Consider the following 11,051-nt stretch of genomic DNA (forward strand, 5'->3'; position numbering starts at 1 on the left):
GTACTATAAGCTATTCGTAGGTGCTATATCGGGTAGTAAAGGCTGTCTTCTATTCGTCGCCTTTACGGATACGTAGCTCGTTAAATGCTATAATAATGCCTAAGGTAGTAAACTACTATACGCCGCTTATACGAGCTAGGGTCTTACGGACTTAAGGTATCGGGTACCTATTCTTAACGGTAATAGCGTTAGCAGCTCTATAGTCTACGTAGACACGGAGTCCTCTACCTAGCTTCTTAATAATGATGATAGGACTAGCGATATAGGACGTAGAGCGTCGGATTTTACTAGCGGCTTCTTCCTTATTGACGTAGGCTTTAGTCATATCGAGCTCTAGTTTCGACATAGAATAAGGACGCTTAAAAGGCAGCTTAGCGCCTTTAACGAATTCAATCGCTAAATCTGATTCGGGGCGATAGGGAGGTAGGCCTTTAGCGATAGACGGGTCAAATCCGTACTTTAGGTCCTTTAGCTATTAGGGTAGTAAGGATTCGACTTCTCGTATAGTCCCTTACTTCTTATTTATATAGATAGCCTTGTCTTTAGCTAATATAGTACTCAGCCGTATACTAATGTCGTAAATAAGTTCCTTACTTGTAGGCTCTAGCTTATTAGGGTTAAGAGTCCCTATTTCCTAAATAAGGTAACCTTCGTCTAGGTTTTCTTTGTAGGCTTCGCTACCCGTTATGCTAGACACCTAGATGTTAGGTTCTAGAGTCTATAAATAAGGAATAGCGTACTATATACGAACCTTTGTACCGCCGATAGTCGTAGGGCAAGGATTGTAATAATCCGTATAGTACTTTTTAGTAAATATAAATATATTAGCTCTCTAGTCTAGTATAGGGTAGTACTTCTAGAACTAGGGTATACTAAATACGAAGTCGTAGTCGAGGTTAGTAACGAAGCAACTGACTTCCTCGACATAACCGTTTAGGTCGACCTTAGTCTTAATACATTCCGTAGCTTAACTAGATACTTTAGGGTTAGCTCCTAGGCCTATCTTCTAAGCCTAAGGTAGTCGTGTTCGTAATAGATGTTTCTTCGTAAACTTCGTATTATAAAATAGCGACTCGGTACCGGGATTTATTAGAATACGTACTAACTTACTACCCGCTACGCCTACTACTATAATGTACGAGCTTCTTAGCGGAAGGTCTATCGTCTTTATAGTATATAGTATAACCTCCGGACTAAAGATTATAGGGATGTTACTAATTACTATTTCCTACTATATAGGGTTCCTCTTTCCTCTATAACGGTAATGTAATAAGGGCGTAACCTTAGGAGGTTCTAGTAGTACCGTCTTCGGAGGATTAGTACTAGGCGCGAGTATAGGCTACTAGTCGGTACGTACACGACTAGAGCCTAGGCTTCCCCCGACTCGGTAGCCTTAAGCTCTACTAGTACGTCGCCGACCTAGATCGATACGTTCTTCGTAGCGTTATTAGCGTCGCTACTAGTCTTCTTATACTTCTTAAAGGGACACTTAGGCGACTAGGCACCCTTATAGTCTATAGCCTTATATACGTAGTAGAATATATCCTCCTTAGGCTTAGCTACTTCTTCCTTAGTAAGATTACGGAAGGTATTACTATCGTACTTAGCGGCTTTAAGATTATATTCCTTACGAATCTTCTCGTTATAGTAGATATACTTAGGCTTGCCTTCGTTACTACCGCGACGGCTACTACTATTACGGCCGCTACCGCCTCCGCCGGAACCCTTAATATCGTCTAATTTTAGTTCGATATCGCGAAGGTATCGCTAAAGGGCTAGGAGGTCATTAAAGTCGTCGCGATATACTAGTGCCTACTTTAACTTATCGTTTAGCTTGTCCTAGATATCGTCGATAAGTTCCTTATCGGTCTTCTCTAGGTAGTACCCGTACTCTAGGAACTTAGTATAAAATGCGTTAAATGTACGATTACCTTAGGTGTAGTCATTATACGCCTTCTTATACTTCTTAAGCTTATAGTGCTCGCCGTAAGAGTCGTTTAGCACTGTTATTAACTTACGCTAACCGGTCACCTTCTTCTTATATAGCCGTAGGCGGGCGTTAGTATTACCGATAACGAAGTTATTAAACACTACTAAGTATACTATAGATAATCGGCTATATAACTCTTCTATAGTCATATAGTCCTCTACTTTCTCCTTCTACTCTACAAATCCTAGTTCATTCTTATAATTAGGTATATTAGCTAAGAATATAGGAATCTTCCTCGAGTTAGTCGGGTTACGGGTACCGCCGTTACTACGCTAGATAGCGGCGTTAACTAAGACTACCGTAGTGTTGTTATTGTCGCTAGCTACGGTAGAGGCAGCCTTCTTAGTCTTTATTATCCCTATCTTAATACTAGGGTCCTCGCCGTCGAGTAGCTTCTCGAGGGCGGACTTCTACCTCGTAGGAGGTAGTAGAGGTGTTGGTTCCTTAGGCTTTAGCTAAGCGATATAGTTATCGCGCTCCTTTAGCTAGGCTTATAGATCCGTAATAAATGCGGTAGTACGCTTACCTAAGCTCTACTTAGTAGCTAACTTAGTCTAGGTCGCTTCGAGTTCGCTAGCTAGATCTATATTACGACTACGTAAGTTCTTAATCTTAGTAGCCGCCTTCTTACCTAACTTCTTTAGGTAAGCGATCTTAGCTACTAAGTCCTTATTATCCCTAAGCTCGTCGAGTATTACTTAGAGCGATACTAACTTATCTTTATACCGATTAGCCTTAGCCTATAGCCGACTCTTCTAAGTAGTTAATACCTCCCGTACCTCCTTAAGACCGAGGTAGGCGAGACGGTATTCGTCTAGGACATCTAGCTAGGCTTCTAGGTTCTTAGTAACCGAGCGAGAAAGCTCCTCGGCTATAGCGATCTAGAACTCGGTAGGGTTGTACCGTAGCCTATATTCTACCTCTTCGCCCTTCTAGGTAAAGTTAATTAGTATCGTATAGCGGTAGCTAAGATATTCCTCCTTCCGCGTACGTATACCCTATTATAAGGTCTTATCCTCTCTACCTATACGGAGTCTAGTTTCCTTCTTAGACTAACGTCGGTTATACTTATTACGTAGTAGCTCTTAGTACTTCTAGCGCCGACGTTCTTCCTCTTACTAACGAGCCTACTTAGTGTCTCTACGACCCTAAGTCTCGTTCTATGTCTCTTACGCTATATTACGTAGTCGTTCTATACCTACGGTATCGTCGAAATCCGGATCCTACTACGACTCGTCTTCTACCTCTTACTACGCTACGCTAAGTACGCCGTTCCGCTTTTATCGGGCTTCTCGGAGGAACGCCTTCGTAAGAGGGTTTAGGTTAAGTCTTAGGATAAAGGATGATTCGTCTAGTCCGATAGTCGTATTAGTACCTACGGCTATTCGAGTCTCGGTCGTACGCGGTCGTAGTAGTAATACGTAGTCTATAATTATACGGCTCGGCGATCTAAGGGCGGTAGAACTTAATAATAGATAGATAGACAGATTTGTCATTCCTCTGTTCTAGGACCCTATCCGGCCTATATAGGTATATATCTATTGTTATATATAAAGGGAAACCCGAATAGGTGAAAACCCTCCCGCCCCCGACTACTCCTTATCTAGATTAGCTTTCCCTCTAAACGTACGTAGTCTATATCACTACCCCGTTAGCCCCCGCTCCTAGCCGGTCTCGTCGCGCTACGTCGTGTCCTCTCTTCCTATACTGCTCCTACTAGGCGGTACTGTTCTAGCTAGCCCTTCTCTAGTATCTAGTTCGTAATACGCCGTAGGTCCTTAGCGTTATTAAGAAGTGCCCTAATCGTCCGGTTCCTCGCCTTTACTATCTACTCCCCCCTTCCTAGCGACTACCTCGGATAGACGAGGAGTACGTACCGTACGTTCTAGGAGCGATAGCCGTAGGGGCAGCTAGTATTCGTATATCCTAGAACCTTCCTCTATAATAGGTACCCCTAGAGGCCGATGTATTTGCTTCGTAGTTAGGTTGCTATACTACTCTATACCCTCGTAAGGCGGTAGTAGATAAGCTTTAGGGGGTACTTAACCGCGGATTTTATAGCTAACTATTCCTTAGGTTGTCCCGCTAGCTAAGGGCGTCTACTATACCCTACAACCTAGTTGTTCCACCTCTCTTTCTATAGTTGCTCTATAAACGACTTCTTACCTTCCTATCGTATTACTAGCTATTCGTCCCTTACCCGGTAGTTCGGCTCGTTTTCGGGTCGAATGCCCTTATACGCTAGTACTAATTTGCGGGCCCTTACGACTATACTAGCGATAACCTTCTATACTAGGTACTATACCGACTTGCCTAAGTAGGAGGTCCGTAGTCCCTAGATATATAGGTCGATCGGCGGTATAGCGGTCTCGTACTTAAGCATCCTCGTTAGTATCGAATTATATACCCCGGTAACCTTCCTTAGGCATTAGATTTAGATCTTCGCTAGCGGCGCGACGAGTCCCTTCGATAGGTAGGCCCTCTCGCCTAAGGACTACACTTAGCTACTATAGGTAGGGACTAGCCGTATAATAGCCGTATATAGAAGTCGTAACTACCGGAAGTCCGCCCCCTATATAGACGTAGTAAGCCTCTAGTATAATGCTATATTCTGTTTAGCTTTCCGTAATATTGCCTATACGTACTTCCTCTACCGTAGCGCCGGGTCTACCTATAGTCCGAGGATCCTAAGCTAATTTGCCGGGTTAGTCGTGTACCCCTTTATCTAGATAGAAGCTTATATATTATAGAACCGTAGCCGGCGCGTAAAGTGTATTAGATTGTACTTTTCTAGGGCAAACCGAGCCCCGTGCCTCCTAGCCTAGTCCTCGTAGATCTTGTACTTCTCTTCTAGTAGCCTATAGTTCTCCTTAGTCGAGGAAGACTACGCTAGGATGTTTATGTCGTCTACGAAGCCGCTCGTAGCGGTGTTCTAGGATTCTAGGGCTAGGAGTAGCGTCGCTATAAAGAAGAGGAATAGAATAGGTACTAGCGTTAAGCCTTACGGGATTCTAGTATAGACTACTTAAAATAGGCTTCTATACTAGCCGACTAGGATCGACGTACTACGGTTTTAGAGGTAGGACCGTACGAAGTTAATAAGCCACTTAGGGAGTCCTTTCGACCTTAGGATATAGAGTAGCCGCGGGTATAATACGTAGTCGAAGGCTCCCGATATGTCTAGGCTAAGTAAGGAAGCCACCTTATCCCTATTCTTATACTAGATAGCCTTTACCTAAGAGGTAATAAGTTCTATCGCGGATAGCGTCGATCGCTATAGGCGCGTACCTATCTAGGTGTCCGGGAGTAGGGAGTGTTCCTCTACCGCCTCGGAGAGTCTCGTTATAACTAGCTTCTTAAGCGCCTTCCTAAGAGTGTTAAGGAGCGTAATTAGGCGGTACGACTTCACCTACGTATAGTCTTCCTTCTACGGCTTACGTAGGACCACTATCGTCGATTGTTTAAAAGCTATCGGGTAGTATCCGGTCTATAGGCAGGCGTTAAAGATTGCTATAACTACTAGGGCTAGTTAATCTCTACACTTCTTTAGTAGCTCGTTTAGGATCCTATCCGGCCCCGGGGCTTTCTTCGCCGGTAACTTCCTTAGTATAGCGGCAACTTCTCCCTCGGACACCTCCTATTAGACCGCGATACTAGGGGCTAGGGGAGTAGAGCTATTTATGTCGCTTAGATTAGCCTCGACTAGGGGCGGGAAGAACTTGCTAGCTAGTAGACGCGCCTTAGCCTCGGGGTCGCTAACCGGGCCACTAGGCGATTGTAGCGCTAGGATAGAGAAGGAGGGGCCCTATATAGGGTCCTGTCGGGCCCATTTCGCTAGCTTCTACATCCTCTCTAGCTTGCCGGCGATTTCTTCTACTATAGCCCTCTAGCCGACTGCTTTCTCCCTTCGTATTATAGCTTTCTTCTATTAATATGCCTCCCTATATACGTTCTAGGCCTCCTCGCTATAGCTACTCGTCTATACCCGGCGGGCTCTCCTTGCTTCTCTTACTACCGTAGTACACTCCGGCGTCTAGTATAGTTTAGACTATATCGTTAGTTAGGTAAGCGGAACGTAAAGTAAGGTCGCTTTTCTTATTTCGTCTAGTAACCCCTAGACTACTTCGTCTATCTCGTCTTTACTGTTGTATTACTACTACGCGATCTAGACTAGCCTCTTAGAGTTATCGAGGTACGCCTAGATGTTAGCCTAGTAGGCCTTTCCCTAGTTTAGCTTAGGGGTTCTCGCTAGTATACGTTATATCTATATCGTAATAGAGGTCCTAACTAGTATATAGTCTAACGACGCCTCGAGTTTATGTTCGATCCTATAGTAGGTTACCGTATAGTAGTAGCTATCTAAGATCTAGGAGAGGTTCACCGTACCTTAGAGTCCCCCTCTCTTTTAGGTGCCTAGGTCCTTCGGGGTATTAAGGGCAATTACGTTGCTCGCTATCAAGTCGAGTACTTCGTCGGCTATAGGGTACGGCTATATAAGGCTTTCCTAGGAAGGGTAGTATATATTAAAGTCTCCTACTACGATGTAGCACCCTTGTCTCTTAAGCGTACTATCTAGGTGTCTATAGACCCCTAGGTCGCGGCTAGACCTCGAGGCTAGCGGTTATATATATAGGTTGTATATCTAGGTACTACCTACGTAGAGGGAGGTAATATCTCCCCCGCCTTCTTTATCTACGTAGTACACTACCTCCTAGTCGGATTCTAGTATGTCCTTACTAATATAGAATTACGTACGGGGTCTACCGTCGCCTCGTAGGTATATCGTATAGCCTAGTAACTTATAGGTCGTTAGTCTCTTATAGTATAGGTTAATCTATAGCTCCTAGATTATAAGGACGTAGTAGACGCGCGGGTCCGCCTCGTGTAGGAAATGGTTCTAGACTATATCCTTGCTATAGTTAACGTTATACTAGATAATACTAAGCGTGTCGAGGCTAGTTATCGGCATCGACAATTATTTCCTCTATATCGTCCTATATCCTACTGCCCTATACGTCCTAGTCTACGCCTATCGGCTATATACTAAAGGGGAGCCGGGCCTAGTTAGATTCCCTCGCCGTAGCTAGTAGAGCACGTAGCCTCCCGTACGCCCTAGGTTACGTATCCTTTATATCGTTCTCGGCCCTAGAGCGCCTATACCCGACCGCCGCTAGTTAGTTCCGGTATAGGCTAGCCTCACGGTCGCCGTAGAATCTTAGGGCGACGGTTCTGTTTGTGATTGCCTTGTTTTTCGCTAGTTTCCGCTATAGGCATTCCGTACTATACGATAGGTGGTGCCCCGGACAGTTCGCGCACCGTCTCGTAGTCGATGTACAGTCCCTAGACATATAGTCTCCTATATAGTTCGAGCAGGCCTGCTTGTTTGTGTACGTGTAGGTTTGGTGTCTATACTGTTAGCATTTAAAGCATTAGAGGACACGAAAGGATAAGGAGTGCTTTTCTACTATCTTAAGGCTATATTACTAGACCAGGCCTTGTTCTATCGCTAGATCCGCCGCTTTCGCGTCTTGTAGCTATACTATTAGCGCCGAGGCCTTCTTGCCTTCTAGCCATTTCCTATAGAGCCAAGTCGCCTTCTGGATTAGAGAGTTAAGAGTGACCGGGTTGTCCTCTTAGAGAGCGCGTAGGTGACCCTAGTTAGTTAGGTCAAACTCCTTAGGCATGTCGTAGACTAGAATCGTGAATTGTTTCGTTAAGACCTTCGCTAATACCGTAACCTTAGATGCCTACTATAGCTATACCTCTAGGTACCTCCTAGTAGTAGTAGAGCTAGTATAGATCTATAGAGTACCGTTAGACTATTAGTTCACTACGACCACCCCTAGTCAGTTAATTCGTTAGGCGAGCTCCTTATTCGATAGCTTCGTAACTTCGGCCTAGTCTTCCTTTACTACAATACGGATTATAACTATATCGTGCGTTAGCCGGGGGCCTAGTATCGAAGCCGCGACCGATACCTAGCTATAGGAGTGTTAACTCCGGGTAGCCTTATTAATCGCCTAAGACGTCGTCCTTATTTCTTATTACCCTCGGTAATACGATAGTATAAGCGCCGTACGTAGCTAAGTAATCATTACCTATAGAGACCGGTAAGGGAGCTAATCGTTAGTTTCTATACTTTTTACGTCCTCTATAAGTTACTACTAGTTGTCTTAGGGGGGCTTCGCCTATAGGGCCGTAGGCGCCGTTAGTGCCGTAGCCTAGGCTACTATTACCTAGGAGTTGCCTAATGTAGCTAGGCACCTCCGCGGCGTTTAGAGCTGAAGAAACAGGGTGAAGAGAGCTTCAAGCTGTCTAGATTAAATAAGGTAGAACTCCCTTAGTCCTAGGGGCAGTGGCCTGCTTTATATATCGTTAGAATAGCCTTAATAAGAGCTTTCGAATGTGTCGTGTTTTGGCGTAGAGATCGATATACCTTAGATAAGGGAGCTATATCTAGGCGTATAATAGAACTTAATAATACGGATAAGGCGTAAGATAGGGCGTAAACGTATTAATACCTTAGAATCGAATAAGTTCTACGAAGAAGAGAAGATAAGAAAGTCGCGAAGCCGCGATGAAGTAAACGTCGAGGTTAGGGTCTAGGGTCCGGGCGCGCTAGCGTACTAGGTTACGTAACACTAAGTATAGCCTTACGAGGTGAACCGTAATAGTAGGTTATAGACGCTATAGATCTAGATAGGTCCTTAGGATATAGCGATCTAGATTAATACTAAGTCGCCTCGTCTTCCTTACTATAGTTATAGTATAGTCTCCTATATATCGAGGTCTATCGTCTTACTAACGTAGATATATATCCTTAGCGTTACTCCCCGTTCGCTTATAATAACTATATAGTATCTCTTATCGTTATACGTAGCTAGAGACTCTATATACGGGTTGATCTATAGTTCTTATATTACAATAACGTAGTGCTAAAGTAGGTCGAGCTCCTATAGGAAGTAGCGTTATACCTTCTCCTTACTCTTATTTACGTTATACTATATAACGTACTTTACTACCGAGCGGGCCACTTTTGCTAAGAACTGTACCACTTCTATAGATATAGCTATATAACTACTATTATAGCGTATATTGTCTTTAAACGAGGCTAAACTAACCTTAGCTGTCTAGGCTACGAAACGCGACGCGACAATCACGAATCGACTTACTATAAAGGTATATAACGCGTCTCGAACTATACTAGGGTATCGATTGAATAGACGACCTCCTCGGGGTGACTACGAGCCTAATTCGAAGAAGCTTATAGAGCTAGAAGAGAGGGTAATACTTAAGTATATACTCGAGCTAGATCTTAGAGGTTTCCCGCTATTAAAGGCTAGTATACGAGTAATAGCCGATTCATTACTATAAGAGAAGGGTCTTAAGCCCGCTAGTCTTAATTAGACAGACAAATTTATTAGGCGGTATCGTGAGCTAAAGGTTCGTATAATACGTAGATACGATCGTTAGCGAGCCCTAATAGAATATCTAGACGTTATCGAGAAGTAGTTCTTACTTATACGTAATATAAAGGAGAAGTATAGCATCCTTAACTAGGACACCTATAACTTCGACGAGACAGGGTTTATAATAGGTGTCATTACGTCTTAGAGCGTCGTTATAGGTTCAGAAAGGCGTAGTCGAAAGAGGCAGGTCGTTTAATAGGGCAATAGAGAGGGAGTAGAGAGATAGCGTATTAGATAGCTCTTATATAAAGCGAGATTAGTGAGCTACGTAAGTCTAATAAGGCCCTTATATAGCGGAAAGCACGAAAGCGCAAGTATATTTAGTCTAGAGGGTCTCTAACCTTCGATAAGGCGTCGCAATTAACACCTCTAGAGGATACTAGGAGGCAGGAAGTGAGTAGAGAGTCGCTAGATAGTGTTCGGCTAGTACTAAGGCTACGACGCTATAAGCGATATAGCGAGTCGGGGTATAACGTACGTACCTATTAAGTAGACTCGCTAGATAGCGAAGAATCTAAAGAGGAATTGTCCTCCTAGTAACGATTCTATAGGATGTCGTCGTGTTAAGATACCGTCGTAATTAAAGTAGAAGTAGTATAGTTCTTAGTAAAAGTAGCCCGCTCGGTAGTATAGCCCGCTCGGTAGTAAAGCACGTTAATTATTATATTACTATATTATATCATTCGTTATTATTAGTAAGGCCTATCTCTATACTTATCTTTTCTTCCTAGGCTTATATATCTTAGGTTCCTAATCTACTTAGCTATAGCTAAGATTAGAACGACCCGACGATTCGTATTTAACCTTACTCGTTTACCGCTCGGCTAAGGTCTCTCGGTCTCCTAGGCGGCGGGTATGTCGGTACTAGGTCGTCCGTTCTCTTACGCTTACTTACCTCGAGCCCTCTATAGAGCCCTACTCCCTTCTAAGGTTGTTATTACTATAGGTATCTAGCCGGCGTAGTAACCCTGACCTATCTCGCTCGTTCTTATACCGCGATTCTTACTAGGTATTAGTTTGAGTATACCGGGTACTTTTAGCTATAGTACGCGTATCGAGTCTCCTCCCTTAGGTAGTCTTTCCCTAAGTAAGGGCCGGCGTATCGGAGGTACTTTAGGCTTTTTTCTCTATACTTAGGGGCGATGTGTCTATATTATTAGTAGTAGAAGCATTAGAGTACTCTATAGCTACTCTAATAGATCTCTATGTCTAGTTGCTCGTAGTTCTAGAACAATCCCTTATCTAGGAATTAGTTCGCCTATTCCGCCGTCTCTACCTAGACTATTAGGGATAAGTACGTCTTTGTAGGTTCTACGGTTCTATAGAGCTATATCGCCTTCGTGAGTCGTAGTCCTAGGGATGTGGCTTGGTTTTGTGTCTAGAGCTAAGGGAGGTCTTCGACCTTAAATGTTCTAGGTACTCCGTAGGCTATTAGTATATATTGTTAGTAAGAGACCTTTGCCGATTTCGTAACCTTCGTCGTCTATTCCTTATAGGTCTCGAGCTTGCGTTTATCGGATTCTTGGGCAGTAAAGAGTCTTAGGGCGCCGGTCGATTCTACCTTTGCCCCTACGACCTCCTTCTGGCCAATC

Source organism: Fulvia fulva, chromosome 1 (genome assembly GCF_020509005.1).
Source record: "Fulvia fulva chromosome 1, complete sequence".
Lineage (NCBI taxonomy): Eukaryota > Fungi > Ascomycota > Dothideomycetes > Mycosphaerellales > Mycosphaerellaceae > Fulvia > Fulvia fulva.